We start from the raw sequence: 18,173 nt of genomic DNA on the forward strand, positions 1-18,173 counted from the left end.
GATTGCCACCCTACTGCTCTGCTGCTCCTTTAAAAATAACATGGCAGGTGACTGATGGATTGGGGCAGGCGACTGCCACAAACAGATTTTTAAAAAAACCTCAACGGAAACATTTTTTAAATGGTTTGCTTGGGGCTCAAACTTTGTGAAAACTTGGGGGATACTCCAAGTCACTTGGGGATCAAGTTACATACCTTTTAAAGTCTATAAATAAGCCTCAAAGATCATTGAATCAACACACCAAGAATTCAAATTCAGCAAAAATTCAAAATCTCTCTCAATTGCTCTCAAATTCTCAAGGCTCTCTCTTGCTCTCAATTTGCACGAATTCAACTAAGATTTTTCCGATCTTCTTCCACAGGAATTGTGCTACAAATTCTAAATCTTTTATTTATTGAAAGAAATAATCGGTGATATACTTCATTGAGCTTCAAGTTAATTTCCATATTGTTATTTACTTTGAAGTATATTAGTTTCTAAATTGTTGTACTAATTAACTCTTTGTGTGAGCAAGTTTTTGTACACATATATTTGAATTATTTCTTGTAAATTGACGATTCCAAGGGTTATTTGGATCGTTGGCTAAGCAAGAGGATATTACTTAGAGAGGCGGGCGCTAGCCTAATTAAGGAGTGACCGAACGAGGAGACATTGTTTGGAGAGGCGGACTCTAGCCTAGTGAAGGAGTGTTTGAGCGTGGGGCATCGGTTGTAAAGCTTTTGTTCCACCCATCAATGGAACATGTTTAGTGAATCCTTTGGTGGTTTGCCAAAGGCGAGGACGTAGGCTAGGTATAAGCCGAACCTCGTAAAAATCTCCGTCTCACTCTCTCTTTCCCTATTTTTATTTTCAGTACATATTTAAATTGCGTGAATGGTTTAAATTTAAAATCATATAAACTATGTAAATTTGGAAATTAAGTAAAACTTAAAGTTCAATTTTGATTTGGGTTGTGGAAACCGAAAGAGAGTACGTTGGTTGAACCATTCTTTGCGGAAACCATATGAGAGTACGTTACTTGGCTAAACACCCCCAAGATAAATTAACTTAAGAGTTTATTTGAATTCTAAAGTTTGGAAAGAGTAATTGGATTTTATATTGAATATCATATTGAAGAAGAAATTTCATATATACAGGGCTTTGTTCAAAACTCACATTCACCACAGGGCTGAAAACATCAAAAGCTGAAAGTTACATATATTATATTGATTGTGATTGGATGGTATAAAGATTTGTTTTATATTCCAAGAGTCTTAAATCTTGAATGATTTCATCAATCTAATAGTGCTGCAGTGAACTTATATTTGGTAAATAAATTGTGGTTGTGTTTGTTTGGAAATTGTGATTAATTGTTTGATTGTTTTTACTTTCAAAGTGTGGTTGAAGATTGAATGTTTAATTGTGTTGTTGATTGATTGTTCAAAAGAAACCAAGTTCTTCTGATTGAGAAAATAAATAAACAAGTCAAAGAATTGGTTAAATCACAAAAGAAGTTAAGGACTTTAAAAGAACTAAGGAGAAAGTTTTAAAAAACCAATTCACCCCCCCTCTTGGGAAGCTATTCCTAATTTCACCGGCAATTCCACCTAGTGAAATTTGCCAAATAAGTAGTGTAAGAACCCAAACCGTGATAAGTGGGTCTAAATAATTAAGAGAGGGGTAAAATTGGTATTTGAACAGGCTTCATCGACGAAGCCAGAGTTCATCAACGAAGGCCATGCATCTCTCGTTGATGAAGTTCAGAGGCTCGTCGACGAGGAGAAGTTGAGGAGTTTCAGGAACCGGTGATATCAGGATTCATCGACAAATCCACCATCTCGTCAACGAGTTATCTATATGACCTCGTCGACGAGTACACCATCTCATCGATGAGTTTGCCTGGGTCAAAGGGGCTATAAATAGAAATTTCATTGCTTAACCATTAAGAAACTCAAATATCTCTCTCTCTCTTTCTCTCTCTACTCTCTATCTCTCTATTTTCTTCATTGTTCATCATTGGAATCGTGAATCTGAAGTTACCACGAGGATCATGGTAGGATTCTCTACAAGTTCTACGGATTGGAATCCCGTTTCGAAAATTTTTGGGTTTCGGCTTAAAATTGAGGTAAGGCTCGATTTTCAATTCTGATCCGGTTGTTTTGTAGGGAACAGTCTTGTGAGTATGTTTTGTACTGTGATTTGTAGGTTTTGGAATTCGGTTCACTGTTTAGGAGCCTTAGAGTTCGGGATTTGCTATTCGGGGAAAAGGTAAGGGAAATTGTGTTTATATCGGCTATTTTCGAAATTGGACTCGGTGGAACTGTGGTCCACGGTCCTGTGTGTATTTTGGCTACTCATTTGGGGGGATCTAACGGGAAAAATTATGGGTTTTTCATGATTACAAATTTGGGAAAAAGGGGGCGATGGGCTGCATCCCTGGTTTTTTTGAAAACCAAGCGTATATGTTAATTTATACTGTGTTATGGGGATGGCCGTGCCTTGACTTGTGTAAACTGTATGTGTTTGAAAAACCATGATTTTAGATTACCAAATGGGTGTGGTTTGTTTGGTTATATAAGCATGCATGTGTGTGTGATATGTTGAAATGCTAGTACGAACGTGATTCCAAAATTGTTCCAAGTACTGAGAGTGTCCGACTCTATATCCAAGGGCATATGAAATTGCTGGCCATAGATTGGCAGAGGTTCGGCTCTATATTCGAGGGCATGAGCCTATTCCGACAGATCAGGCCGAAGGGTATGGATCCACCAGTTAGCACTGGTACAATGCCATGGGAGTCGCGGACTAGCCATGTGCCGGTGGCGCCGTGTTTGCAGGTTGGCTACAGGCCAATGCCGTATGTCGCGGGCTGGCCTTGGGTTGATGGGTGTGACGACACCGAGATTGCTGATCATGTGTATGTGTGTGTGTATGCACTGTGTAAATTAATACTGGACTGCATTTAACTGCGTGTATGTTGTATCATGATAACACTCAAATGCCACACACCGATATAACCTGTGTTCTTCCTTACTGAGAGGTGTCTTACCCCTACTGTACGTACATTTTTACAGGTCCTTCGAGTAACTGGAACTAGAGTCCTGGTGTAGGGAGCGTAGTGACCGGTGTACTGCGAGTAGCGCTTGGGTAAGTGCTAGGATTGTGGTTTGATGGGTTGCCATTTTGGGATGTGTTGGGCATTTAGTTGTATGTTGTATGATAGAGCCTGTCTTTGCTTTTGTATAGACTCTGGTATGTTACTGCATATGTATATATAGAATGACCTTTTTTTGCTGCGTATATGATTGTGTTTAGATGTGTTTAGGGTTCTTGGGAACCCCATGGGGTCGGAACCTCATCATTTGTACTATATCTGTGGATGATTTGTATGATACAGGGACATGTTAGGTTACATTTTCACCCTTGGGTCCCATTTCGGGATTCGGGGCGTGACAGTTTGGTATCATAGCTAACCAGGTTGTTAGGTCTTGTATACTTGGTTAGGCTTAACTGTGAGTACATACCAGAGTATAAGATGTTGGATATGGGTAGAGTTGGTTGAGGGTTGTTCGGTTGCTAGACCGGGATTTGTCGATGATATTTTGTGTTTTTCCTAGGATGACGATTCCAGCAAAAGTAGGGCAAATCATTGATGACTTTCGTGTCGGTGTGATAGGACAGACCTATACCTGGCAGGGAGTAGTTAACACGATTTGTGTAGATCCTTGTGTTAACTGTATGTGTCATAGGGATATTGATAGATTCCTATTGTGCTTCAGAATGGAGCTCAAGGATAATGACCTGGGAAGTGGCTCCGAGGAGACTGCGAGTGATGAGTCTCCTTCTGTGCCTCGAGGTTTGATGAGGCAGGTATTACGGGAGATTGGGCGGAGTGTGAGGAGACGCGAGCGCTCTTCTATTGCTGCGAGGTGCACCATTGAGAGGTTCACACGCATGCATCCTCCGATGTTCTCTGGAGGACCCGACCCAACGATAGCAGAGGATTGGGTGGAGAATACTGAGAGAATCTTGGAGGTCCTGCATTGCACTGAAAGGCAGCGAGTCCTCTATGCCACCTTCCAGTTGTTTGGGGAGGCGGGTCGATGGTGGACTACGGTGAGTCTGCTGGAGAAGCAGAGAGCCAGTCTTGAGGAGATGACGTGGAGCCATTTCAAGAAGGTGTTTTTTGACAGATACTTCCCGGATTCGGTACGTGATGCAAAGGAGGATGAATTTTCTGCTCTGACTCAGGGGAGTTTGACAGTGCAAGGGTATGCGGCTCGGTACATAGAGCTGTCCCTCTTTGCACTATGTTTGATCTCAAGCGAGTATGAGAAAACTCAGAGGTTTGAGAAGAGCCTGAGGAAGGATATCCGCAGAATGGTGGGTATGCTTCAGATCCATGAGTTCTCGGTGTTGGTGGATAAAGCCACGGTGATCGAGACTAGTATTCGAGAGGACGAGGTGGATCAAGAATCGAGGAAGAGGACATTACCTTCTGGTTCTCAGACAGGATCTCATCAGGGATCGTGGAAGAAGAGGAGAAAGGGCTTGGGTTATCGTCAGAATACCGAGCGCCAGGATTCTTAGATGAGCCAAACTAGTGGTCATTGTACCAGATGCCATAGGTGGCACGAGGGTGAGTGCCGGTCATTTGGGGGTAACTGTTACAACTGTGGCCAACTAGGCCACATGTTTCGTGATTATCGTGCACCGAAGCGAGATGTGCCTGCATTTAGCGTGAACTAAGGAAGTAACCAGATAACTCGGGGAACTATTCAGATGAACACAGCTCCAGCCAGAGTATATTCTCTTACTCCAGCGGACACTGAGCATGCAGGGAACGTGGTGACGGGTACCTTATTATTGCTTTTGAATAAGGCTTCTGTTTTATTTGATTCGGGTGCAACCCATTCTTTTGTATTTGTGAGTTTTGTTGGACGGTGTCGGGCTGAAACCCAAGACATGAACAAGGTGTTATCTATTACTACACCATCTGGGAATGTATCTTTCTGTAGGAAGATGTTGGTAAAATGCCCAGTGGTAATTCAGGGGAAGTTGCTACCGACGAATCTTGTTGTATATGACATGTCGAGGTTCGATGTCATTCTGAGGATGGATTGGTTGTTCTCCAGTTATGCTGTGATCGATTGTCGTAGGAAGGTGGTAGTTTTCAGACCTCCTGGGGAGCAGAAGTACGAATTCATGGGATCGTGTGTGCGTCCAGAGCCACAGATTCTGTCGGCACTACAGGCGAGGAGGCTACTCTTGGACGGATGTCAGGGGTACCTAGCTTGGGTGGAGGAACCACCGTGGGATAAGTTGAGACTCGAGGATATTCAGGTAGTTAGGGAGTTCCCGAATGTGTTTTCATATGATTTACCTGGTTTACCTCCGGATCGTGAGGTGGAGTTTGTGATATAATTGTTGCTTGGTAAGGCACCGATCTCTAAAGCTCCGTACCGGATGGCTCCAGCAAAACTTCGGGAGTTAAAGGAGCAGTTATAGGAATTACTGGACAGGGGATTCATTCAACCTAGTGTTTCACCCTGAGCAGCTTCAGTATTGTTTGTGAAGAAGAAGGACGGGTCGATGCGGATGTGCATTGATTACCATGAGATTAACAAGGTGACTATGAAAAATCACTATCCTTTACCTCGTATAGATGATCTCTTTTACCAGTTGTAGGGAACACGGGTCTTTTCGAAGATTGACTTGCGGTTAGGATATCATCAGGTGAGGGTTAGAGCGAAGGATGTAGCGAAGAATGCTTTCCGAACCAGATATGGCCACTACGAGTTCTTGGTCATGCCATTTGGGTTGATGAATGCTCCGACAGTGTTCATGGATCTAATGAACAGGGTTTTCCATGAGTACCTGGATCGATTCGTGGTGGTATTCATTGACGACATTCTGGTATACTCGAGGAGTTCGGAAGATCATGAGGATCATTTGAGGTTAGTATTACAGATTCTGCGGGAGAAGAAGCTGTATGCTAAACTAAAGAAGTGTGAGTTATGGTTGAGTCAGATTGCATTCTTAGGCCATGTGATAACTGGTGGTGGTATATCAGTTGATCCTAGCAAGATTGAAGTTGTGATTGACTGGGTGAGGCAGAAGAATGTGCCGAAGGTTCGGAGTTTTCTAGGACTGGCGGGTTATTATCGTCGGTTCTTAGAGGGGTTCTCTAAACTATCTAAGCCTCTGACTCGATTGACCAGGAAGGGAGTTCAATTTGAGTGGACCAGTGATTGCGAGTAGTTGTTTCAGGAGTTGAAGCACTAGCTGGTTACTGCTTTGATTTTGACCATTCCTTCGGGGGATGGTGGGTTTGTGATTTATAGCAACGCGTCTCTGAAAGGCCTGTGATGTGTGCTTATGCAGCAGGATAAGGTAGTAGCTTATGCTTCTCGACAATTGAAGATGCACGATTTGGAGTTGGCTGCTGTTGTGTATGCACTGAAGATCTGGCGACACTATTTGTATGGTGTGCAGTGTGAAATATTTACTGATCATAAGAGCCTCAGGTATTTCTTCACGCAGAAGGAGTTGAATATGAGGTAGAGACGGTGGCTTGAGTTGATTAAGGACTACGATTGCACGATCATTTATCACCCGGGGAAGGCTAATGTGGTAGCTGATGCGTTAAGTCGGAAGTCAGGACCTACGGCTATATCTGTGGTTGTAACTCAGTGTCACATTAGATGGGATTTGGAGAGCTCGGGTATAGAGTTGGTGGTTGGTGATCATCAGGCTTATCTTGCTGGTTTAGTGGTCCAGCTGACTTTGTTTGAGCGTATAAAGGTCGTGCAGGCTAGTGATGCAGAGTTAACAGAGGTTAGGAAAAAGGTACAGCAGGGACTGGCTACGGAGTTTAATATCTCTGAGGGAGGTGTGTTGAGGTTTGGGACCAAACTATGTGTTCCGAACGATGATGGGATCAAAAGGACGATTCTAGAGGAAGTGCATCGTTCTTTGTTTACGGTACATCCTGGTAGTACGAAGATGTATTGGGACTTGCGCGAGACCTTCTGGTGGTCTGGTATGAAGAGATAGATTGCTCAGTTCGTGGAGTAGTGTCTAACATGTCAGCAGGTGAAAGCTGAACATCAGAGCCCGGTAGGGCCATTGCAGCCTTTTCCTATTCTGGTGTGGAAATGGGAGCATATTTTCATGGATTTTGTGACCGATTTGCCACCAGCGCTTCAGGGGCAGAATGCTATCTTGGTGATCGTGGATAGATTAACGAAATCTGCTCATTTCATACCGATGAAAGTTTGCTATCCTTTAAATAGGCTGGCAGAGTTGTATGTGCATGAGATTGTGAGAATGCATGGGGTACCGGTGTCCATTGTGTCAAATCAAGACCCAAGGTTTACTTCTCGATTCTGTACGAGTTTATAGGAGGCACTAGGGACGAAGCTTACTTTCAGTACAACGTTCCACCCCTAAACTGATGGATAGTCGGAAAGGACGATACAAATTTTGGAAAATATGTTGCGAGCTTGTGTGTTGGACTTCGGTGGTAGCTGGATACAGTTTATGCCACTTGTAGAGTTCGCTTATAATAACAGCTTCTATTCTAGTATCAGGATGGCACTGTTCGAGGCTTTGTATGGTCGGAGGTGTTGATCTCCTTTGTGTTGGGATGAGGTTGGTGAACGTCAGGTGTTAGGATTTGAACTCGTGCAGAAGGCATCTGAGAAGGTAGGTTTGATACGGGAGAGGATTAAATCAGCTCAGAGCTGACAGAAGAGTTATGCAGATGTTTGCCACCGTGATTTAGAGTTCAAGGTAGGGGTAAGGTACTTCTGCGTATCGCTCCGATGAAAGGGGTGATGAGATTTGGGAGGAAGGGCAAGTTGAGCTTGAGGTATATCAAACCATTCGAGATTCTTGAGCGAGTGGGTTCGGTAGCCTACAGGATTTCATTACCTTCAGCACTTTCGAGGGTCCACGATGTGTTTCACGTATCCATGTTGAGAAGGTACGTGTTGGATCCTTCACATATTATCAGCTACGATGAGTTGGAAATTGGGGATACTTTAGCATCTGAGGAGATACCTGTTCAGGTTCTGGACCGTAAAGTTCAGAAGCTTCATACTAAGGAAATACCATTAGTAAAGGTATTGTGGCGAAACCATGAGGTTGAGGAAGCTTCTTGGGAATTGGAAATGGAAATACGCCAGAAGTTTCCACAGTTGTTTTGAGCACTTGTATGTTATCCTACTTTGGGTTGGGATAGGTGGTTATTCGTCGAGAATGTGTGTATTGTGAACTCCTAAGATAGTTGTATATGTAACCACGGTATTCCTCCGCCATAAGTGAGGGTATATATGTGTATGTGTATGATGGGGTTGCGCTGTAGTAGTCACTAGTTTCTTGTTGGTATTTCGTGTATATGTATCCCGTGTATGAATTTGTGAATGAGAGATGGCAAATTTTGAGGACAAAATTTTTGTAAGGAGGGGAGATTGTAAGAACCCGAATCGTGATAAGTGGGTCTAAATAATTAAGAGAGGGGTAAAATTGGTATTTGAACAGGCTTCGTCGATGAGGCCATGCATCTCTCGTCGATGAAGTTCAAAGGCTCGTCGACGAGGAGAAGCCGAGCAGTTTCGGGAACCGGTGATATCAGGATTCATCGATGAATCCACCATCTCGTCGATGAGTTATCTATATGACCTCATCGACGAGTACACCATCTCATCGACGAGTTTGCCTGGGTCAAAGGGGCTATAAATAGAAATTTCATTGCTTAACCATTAAGAAACTCAAATATCTCTCTCTCTCTCTCTCTCTCTCTCTCTCTCTCTCTCTCTCTCTCTCTCTCTCTAGAACTCTCCCTACTCTCTATCTCTCTAGATTTCTTCGCATTCATCATTGGAATCGTGAATCTGAAGTTACCACGAGGATCGTGGAAGGATTCTCTACAAGTTTTATGGATCGAAATCCCGTTTCAGAAATTTTCGGGTTTCGACTTAAAATCGAGGTAAGGCTCAATTATCAATTCTAATCCGGTAGTTTTGTAGGAAACAGTCTTGTGACTATGTTCTATACTGTGATTTGTAGGTTTTGGAACTCGGTTCACTATTTAGGAGCCTTAGAGTTCGGGATTTGCTATTCGGGGAAAAGGTAAGGGGAATTGTGTTTATATCAGTTATTTTCGAAACCAGACTCGGTGGAACTGTGGTCCACAGTTTTGTGTGTGTTTTGGCTACTCATTTGGGGGGATCTAACGGGAAAAACTATGAGTTTTTCATGATTACAGTTTTGGAAAAAAAGGGGGCGACGGGCTGCATTCCTGGTTTTGTTGGAAACCGAGCGTATATGTTAATTTATACTATGTTATGGGGATGGTCGTGCCTTGACTTGTGTAAAATGTATGTGTTTAGAAAACCATGATTTTAGATTACCAAATGGGTGTCGTTTGTTTGGTTATATGAGCATGCATGTGTGTATGATATGTTGAAATGCTAGTAGGAACACGGTTCCGAAATTGTTCCAGGTACTGAGAGTATCTAGCTTTATATCCGAGGGCTTATGAAATCACTGGCCATAAATTGGAAGAGGTCCGACTGGCAGATCAGGCTGAAGGCTGTGGATCCACCAGTTAGCACCGGTATGATGCCATGGAAGTCGGGGACTAGGCATGTGCCGGTGGCGCCATGTTCGCGGGTTGGCTACGGGCCAACGTCGTAAGTTGCGGCCCGGCTTCGGGCTGATGGGTGTGACGACACCGAGATTGCTGATCATGTGTATGTGTGTGTGTATGCACTGTGTAAATTAGTACTGGACTGCATTTAACTGCGTGTATGTTGTATCATGATAACACTCAAATGCCACACACCGATATAACCTGTGTTCTTCCTTACTGAGAGGTGTCTCACCCCTACTGTACGTACATTTTTACAGGTCCTTCGAGTAACTGGAACTAGAGTCCTGGTGTAGGGAGCGTAGTGGCCGGTGTACTGCGAGTAGCGCTTGGGTAAGTGCTAGGACTGTGTTTTGATGGGTTGCCATTTTGGGATGTGTTGGGCACTCAGTTGTACGTTGTGTGATAGAGCCCGTCTTTGCTCTTGTATAGACTCTGGTATGGTACTGCATATGTATATATAGAATGACCTTTTTCCGCTGCGTATATGATTGTGTTTGGATGTGTTTAGGGTGCTTAGGAACCCCACGGGGTCGGACCCTCATCCTTTGTACTGTATCTGTGGATGATTTGTATGATACAATGACATGTTAGGTTACATTTTCACCCCTGGGTCCCATTTCAGGGTTTGGGGCGTGACAAGTAGTCATATCATACATAATATGTAAGAACCCGACCCGAGAATTTTGAATTAAATAAATAAGGAAAGAGGAAGAAAATTAAAAAGGGAAAAATAGCGGGGCTCGTTGGCGAGGCTCCTTTTCTCGTCGATGAGGTCCCTTCTACAGCTTGGCGATGAAATTTAGAGGTTCGTCGACGAGAGGATGCCGAGGGATTTTGGGAAATTCTGAAATCTTAGGCTCGTTGACGAGGCAACTCCGTCGTTGACGAACTCCCTTCTTATGCTCGTTGATGAGGACGCCGTCTCACCGACAAGTCTGGTTGGGTCAAAGTGGTTATAAATATCTATTCATTTCTTCGTTGCTAAGTAAACTAAAATTCTCTCTCTCTCTAGAACTTTAACCACTCTCTTTCTCTCTAGGGTTTCAGGCTATTTGTTACCCAAATCAACGATCCGACATTACCACGTGGATCAGGAGGGGAATCTTTGCGTTTATAGCAGATTGAAATTTCGTTTCAAAGATTTTCGGGTTTTGATCCAAAATCAAGGTAAGAGTCCGATTTCATTTTTGGTTCGGTAAATATGTAGTAGTTGTGAATATATTGAAGTATTGTTCTTTGATTTTTAGGTTTTGGGGGTCCTGTGTCGTTGTTTTGGACTGATTAAGTTTGTGTTTCGATTTTCGGGAAAGGTAAGGGGTTTCTGTTTATATCAGTTGCTTTTGTAATCAAAATAGGTAAAATTGTAATTTACGATTCTACAGATGTTTTGGTTACTTATTTGGAAAAAATCTATCGGGCGAAATTACGAGATTTTCAGTTTACAGTTTTGGGGAAAATTGGGGGTTTCGGGTATCATCTCCGTTTATGTTGGAAAACTTTATATTGGTATAAACTGTGATATAGAGATGACCATTGTAATAACCCAAAGAATTAGGAGGGTTCTCGTCGACGAACATTGGGGATTCGTCAACGAGGATACAAGAGGAGCTTGTTGACGAGGACAGGTTTTGTCAACGAGAAGATACCGAAGGGGGATTTTGAAAGTTTGAAATTTGTCGACGAGGGTGCAGATTCATCAACGAACTTTCGACAGGACTCGTCGACAAGGTGACATGTCTCGTTGACGAATCCGGCTCTATAAATAGTTAAAATTCAAAATTTTGACAAAATTCTCAACACAATTACCCTCTCTCTCTCTCTCTAAAACGCACCCCTCTCCTTCTCCTTTTGATCTGGGCTCCATTTCTCGGCGGATTGAAGATCTGAGGCCACCACCATGCTTCTGACGAAGTTCTTTGCAAGTTTGCTAGAGCTGATCGCTGGTGGGATTGATTTGGAATTCATCCTAAATTCAGGGTAAGGTGTTTTATTCAGAATATGCTTTCCCTACAGTTATAAAAAATGTTGTATGCAGGAAAATACTGATGTTTTGTTCTGAGGAATGTCGTCTTCAGGGTGTGGAGTGGAAAACCCTGCGGGTGTAGGGCCAGAGTTCAATGAGAGCTTTTCAAAAACTAGGTAAGGGAAATATGCTATGTTAGGAATTTTACAATATTAGAAAAGATTTTATATATACGAATTTATTATCCAGCTTTTACAGAATAAAAGTTTTCAACGTTTGTGTGGCCTGAGTAGATATTTCTTTGATATAGAACTTATACAGCTTTTTACAGCATATCATACTATACAGTATTTACCGATAAAGATTGATGTATATCATAGTATATTTCAGAACAGTTTATTATAGATACTTATCCAGATCAGTATACATATATAGAAGTTTACTCAGATTAGTATATTACAGTTTATTCAGAATCAGTACATTACAATTTTTTTTTTTTAATATAGATCAGTTTATACAGTATTTATAGTATACTATGTTTTCCTAAATGCCATAACACTCAAAGTATACAGAAAGATTATACAGATAGAGAATACAGATAGATTATACAGACAGATTGTATAGACATATTATATAGTATAGCATAAAGATGCTTCAGTTATTCAGATATTACAGTATTTACAGTACATAATTATAGTGTTATGGTTATTTTGGAAACATGATAAAAACAGTAAAAAAGTATATATGTATATATATAGTATCAGATCTCTGTGAAAAGATTACAGATATATATACAAAATATAGAGCACGGTACCGTTGCTATATACAGATAGAGTGCAGCTACATATCTCAGATTGTGTGTGGGTACTGTCAAACTGTGCTCGGATAGGATGCAACTCCTCAGTTTGTTGGGTTGAGGGGGCCAGTTTGATGAGGTAGCAGCCAGTCCCGAGCTTAGGAGTGGATGCTGTTTGGTCGGGGCTGAGGTAGGGTAGAGTATAGTGACTTACCTGGAGGGCCGACCAGGTTAAGTTTTGCCTACGAGCCGCACAACCCTGTCATGAGGGGTCAAATCATGACATACAGAGTTTCAGGGATAGAGCATAGTTATGTATATGTATACAGTTTTACAGTATTTGAGAAATATAGTATGATATTAGCAGTATGAAAAGTAGAAAATTCAAATGATACAGTTATGTTTTAAATTGCGGAAGAGTAAGATATGCTTCACAGATTTATCTTTTATTATAGCTCAGATATTATTTAAAGTTTATGTAACTTAGTCGCCACACACTAGTAATCGCATATTTCCACTTACTGAGCGTCGACTCACACTATTATTCTAAACATTTTTCAGGTGAGCCAGTTAGGCGAGCAGATCAGGCTCGCGGATAGAGATTTCTTGGTTACCCTAGTTACAGGGTAAGATGGTGTAGAGTTTTGTATTTTGGGATAGATGTTACTGGGGAGAGATGTATTATATGGTTATGTGTTGGAAATACTGAGTTCTGGTATTGTATGGTACATGTGGTTATGTGATTTATGTTTTTGCTGCTTAGGTATGATATTGTATACAGTAATACCCTAGTGCCCTTGAGGCCTGAGATTCCATAACAGGGGTATCAGAGAAATTTATATTTTAAAATATATATATGGAGAAATTTTGGGTCGTTACAACCATACCTTTGATTATTTTAAATTATATTTTTTGAATATCTGATTTGTGATTGTTTGTTTACCTAAATAAGTGTGGAATGAGATGATGAGTTTGAATAATGTATTTTGTGTAGAAAAGCGTGCCGTTTAACTACCGTAGGCTATGAATTATTCAAATGAGATATAGGAATGTGAGTTCCAAAATGTTCCAGGTTTTATGAAAATGTCGAGTCGGGATAATACCAATGGAGATATATCAAAGTGGACCGGATTAAAACTTCGTAGGCTTTGATATTGAACCGAGTCAGAATAAGACCGCAGGTTTTGATGTCCAACTTTTGCCAAAGAGTGCGCAATACCATTACATCGGCCGGTTTTTATCGAAGGGTGTGAGAACACCAGACCTGCACCCGTTCTATGTTGTGGGGGCTTATGCTATTCCAGGTTACCGAGGGCACCGAATTTTGCTGAAGGGTGTGAAATACCACCAGAGATTAAGACTTTTGCCAAAGGGTGTGAAATACTACCAGACAGTCCGGCTTAGGCTGAAGAGTGTGATGACACTAGATCGTATTGCTTTGTATCGTATGTATACTGGTGTTAGTTTTGGTGCAACCCCAAGAGAGGGGTGAATTGGGAATTTAAAAATTTATCCCCTAGGTTTATTGGTTTTAACAACAGTATAACATAGTCTAGGGTCAGTCTACGCAATCAACAGATAAACATACACGTGCAGTAAAAGTAAAGTGCGAAAAGTAAACAATAAATGCAATATGTTATCGAGATTTGGCCAAATTGCCTACGTCCTTGCCTTGGCTACACCAGCAAAAGGATTCCACTAAAGCTCACTTAACAGGTGGAGCGGCACCGGTTACAACCAAGTCAATTCAAGGGGTTGACCTCAACCAACACGCCTTACTAGGATGGTGCACCTAACTTTCCTAACAGAGTCTAAGCCAGTTTGAGACTATTCAACAGGGCTAGTCTCTCTCTTTAGGCCCGTGCTTGGAATACAATCAATGTGTATAAAATTTGTACATGAAAATACGTTTCTTCACCAGCAGATATGTGCATCAGTACAGTTCAATCAATATTGCAAGCACGAATGATATGTAAATATGCTCAGTGCTCTAATGTGTGCTACACACTCAATCAAGTATAAATTATCAGTCTAGATCTAGAGTTATAAATGTGATGACCCGAATAATAATAATGGCATTTAAATAAAAAAAGAGGAAGGGATATGGAAACAATAACAGAAGGAGGCAGTCGACTTCGTCGATGACATTACACTTTGGGAGTATTAACCGAGGGAATTCATCAGGGCCTCATCGACGAACACAGGGGATTCGTCGACGAGGGTATAAGAGGGCCTCATCGATAAAGCCAAGTTTCGTCGATGAGAAGATATTGAGAGAGGATTTTGGGGAAGTCTGAAATTCGTCGACGAAGGTGCAGGTTTATCGACAAACGTTTTACAAGACTCGTCGACGAGGTGACGTGTCTCGTCGATGAATCTAGTCCTATAAATAGCAAAACTCAAATTTTTAACGCAGAAATTAATAAATCTCTCACTTTCTCTCTCTTCCTTCGTTTCTCTCTCCTTTCTCTTCGATTTTGGCTTCGTCGCACGCCGGATCGACGATCTGAGGCCACCACAACGCTCTTAGGGAAGTTCTCTCCAAATCTGCCGGAGTGGATCGTTGGTGGAACTCCGTTGAAAATCATCCCTAAGTTGAGGTAAGGCTTTTTAAGCCAAATTTTGTCTTACTATAGTTATAGAAAATGATATTCACATGAAAATACCGAAGTTTAATTCTGCGAGTTGTCAATTTCAGGGTGCTGAATAGGAAATCCTACGGGTGTGAGACCAGAGTTTATAGGGGGGCTTTTCTTAGTATCCAGGAAAGAGAATAAACTAAAGCAGTGATTTTTCTATACAAATTATTATTATTTATTAGTAAATTTATTTTCAGGAAAGGATGTATTATATCTATATATTACGAAGGAAATGCACATTTGGAAAAATACTGCTAATATGTTGAAATGTATATGTATGTATGAGATGTCAGAAACTATGATTTTAGAATACAATGTATGGTTTTATACAGCAAATGTGTGGCATGAATATTATTTTACGTGAGAAATATCATGATATGACAATGAATGAAGTATGTTTTTCAGAGATTATGAAAGAATACAGTACATTATGATTTTAAAATACATGATAGTTGATTTATTACTCAAAATGATATGTATGAGATATTAGGCGCAAGGCTGTGATTGATAGCTGGCGCGAGGCCGTGTTTTACGTATGATTTCAACGCGAGACCGTATTTATGAAATGTTTGGCACGAGGCCATATTTGTGAAATTTTAGAAATGCTATCAATCAATCTATGTTAAACGCTATATTATCATATATTATATGTTATCAGAACCCGGATGTTAGTTTAGTTCAGTTCAGGAGCACAGTACCGTAGCTTATAGATCAGATATCTATGATCAGATTGGTGCTAACCACCCCATGAGGGGGTGGGAGATGGATAGTCGATGTGACTTTTAGTGTAGAGTGTAGACGTCCACCTGGAAGTTCGGAGTAGAGTGTGGTAGACCCATCGTACTTACAGACATTTTTGACTTGGCAGTGGTCGCCCAGCCATTGTCGGGTCCTGCCTTCGGGCTGCACAACCCGTTATGGGGGGTAATACATAACATCAGCTAACTATTCATCCTGGGTATGTTTTCAGTATTATTAGCTATACCAGATAGTTATGATTAGTATGCTTTATAAAATATGAAGGTATACGTTTATGCAGTTATTAAATGATGAATGTTTTCTGGTATGAAGAATGTACTGTATATCTATATTATCATTAAATGTTCATATTGCCACACAACTGTATTTAGTTTATTTTCCCTTACTGAGAAGAGTCTCACCCCCGAACTTAATTAATTTTTCAGGAGACCCTAAGAGACCAGCGGGTCGTGGCCGCTGTTGAGTTTATTAAGTTACCTTGCTAGGAGGGTAAGTATTGTACTAGGATCAGGAGATTTTTTTTGTATGATCCTAGGCTTATTTTGGATGTTTTGGAGATTGTATATAAACACAGTATTATGGGATTATAGTAGACTCTAGTATTATATATTTTATGGTTTTGAGAATGAGATTTATATTTACTGCTGCTTAAGCTTTCGCTGAGAATGACAGGTGTCCCCGTTACCCACGGGTTCGGGTTGACTATTTTGTTTAATTTAATTATATTATATGAGTTCATAAGTAGATCATTACATATTTTGTGTTGTAAATATATTTCAGAGTTCTATAGTTTTCTAGTATTGTATTGTATATAACAGTTCCCAATTTTGTGTACCGCTACTTAGTTATGTATGATAGACAAAGTTTCCTCAATGCTCTTTGGACCTAAGATGTTATTATCAGTATTCAGACAGATGACATTTATTATATTCATAAAGAAAGAAAAAAAATGTTGAATAAATAGCAGGTCGTTACAGCTACGTTTTAGCTGGCAGGAGAAGCTGAGAGGTGGTGGGTGGCTATGAGTCTGCTTAAGGAGCAGAGAGCCGATTCACCTAGGATGACGTGGGGCCACTTTAAGGAGGTTTTCTTCAAGATATAATTTTTGGCTTCCATCCGTGATGTAAGGCAGATGAGTTCTCGAGTCTGACTCAGGGGACCCTGATAGTGGAGAGTTACGCAGCTAGATACATCGAGTTGTCTCGCTTTGCGCTGGGTATTATCTCGAACTAGTACAAAAAAGCTTGGAGGTTCAAGAAGGGTCTAAGGAAGGACACCTATAGGCTGGTAGGAATGCTGCAGATTCGAGAGTTTTCGGTTCTAGTGGAGAAAGTCGCCGTAGTTGAGGCTGGTCTCCGGGAGGATAAGGTGGCACAAGATCAAAAGAAGAGGCCAGTACCTTCTAGTTCTCAGTGTAACGACCTAAAATTCCTTAACAGAAAATGAAATATAATCAATGAAAAAATTGACCCGAACCCGTAGGTAAAGGGTACACCTGTCAATCACAGTGAAAACCTAAGCAGCAGCAAGCATAAAATCTAAATCATCCATCTATAAAGCATAATACCAGAGTTTACTACAACATCATAAAACTGTATTTATATACATCCTCATAAACATCAAAATGACTCTAGGGTCAAACACAAAATAATTCTGACCCTAGTACAAAATCTTACCCTCATAACGGGGTAATATCACTGACTCAACGGTGGCCACAACTCACCGGTCACTCTGGGTCTCCTGAAAAATATATTTAGTTCAGGGGTGAGACACTTCTCAATAAGGGAAAATAAACTAAATACAACTGTGTGGCAACATGAAAATTTAATGCAATTATACATATACGATACATTTCATATATCGGTAAACATTCATCATAACAGACTAAATTCTCATATACTTTCATATTTATTAATAAATCATAACGTACATAAAACAGATCTGTTATAACTGATAATACTGAAAACATACCCAGGATGAATAGTTAGCTAATGTCATGTATTACCCCCCATGACGGGTTGTGCAGCTCGAAGGCAGGACCCGACAATGGCTGGCCGATCACTGCCAAGTCAAAAATATGTCTATAAGTATGATGGGCTCGCCATACCTTGGTCTGGACTACCAGGTGGACGTCCACACTCTACTGAAAGCCAGATCGACCATCCATCTCCCACCTCCTCGTGGGGGTGGTTAGCACAAGTCTGAACATAGATATCTTATCTATATAGCTACGATACCGAGCTTCTGAATTGAACTAAACTAACATCCGGGTTCTGATAATATATAGTACATGATAATATAGTATCTTTCATAATTTCATAATTATGGCCTTGTGCCAAACATTTCACAAATACGGCCTCGTGCCAATCATACATAAAT

Source organism: Malania oleifera, chromosome 10 (genome assembly GCF_029873635.1).
Source record: "Malania oleifera isolate guangnan ecotype guangnan chromosome 10, ASM2987363v1, whole genome shotgun sequence".
NCBI lineage: Eukaryota > Viridiplantae > Streptophyta > Magnoliopsida > Santalales > Ximeniaceae > Malania > Malania oleifera.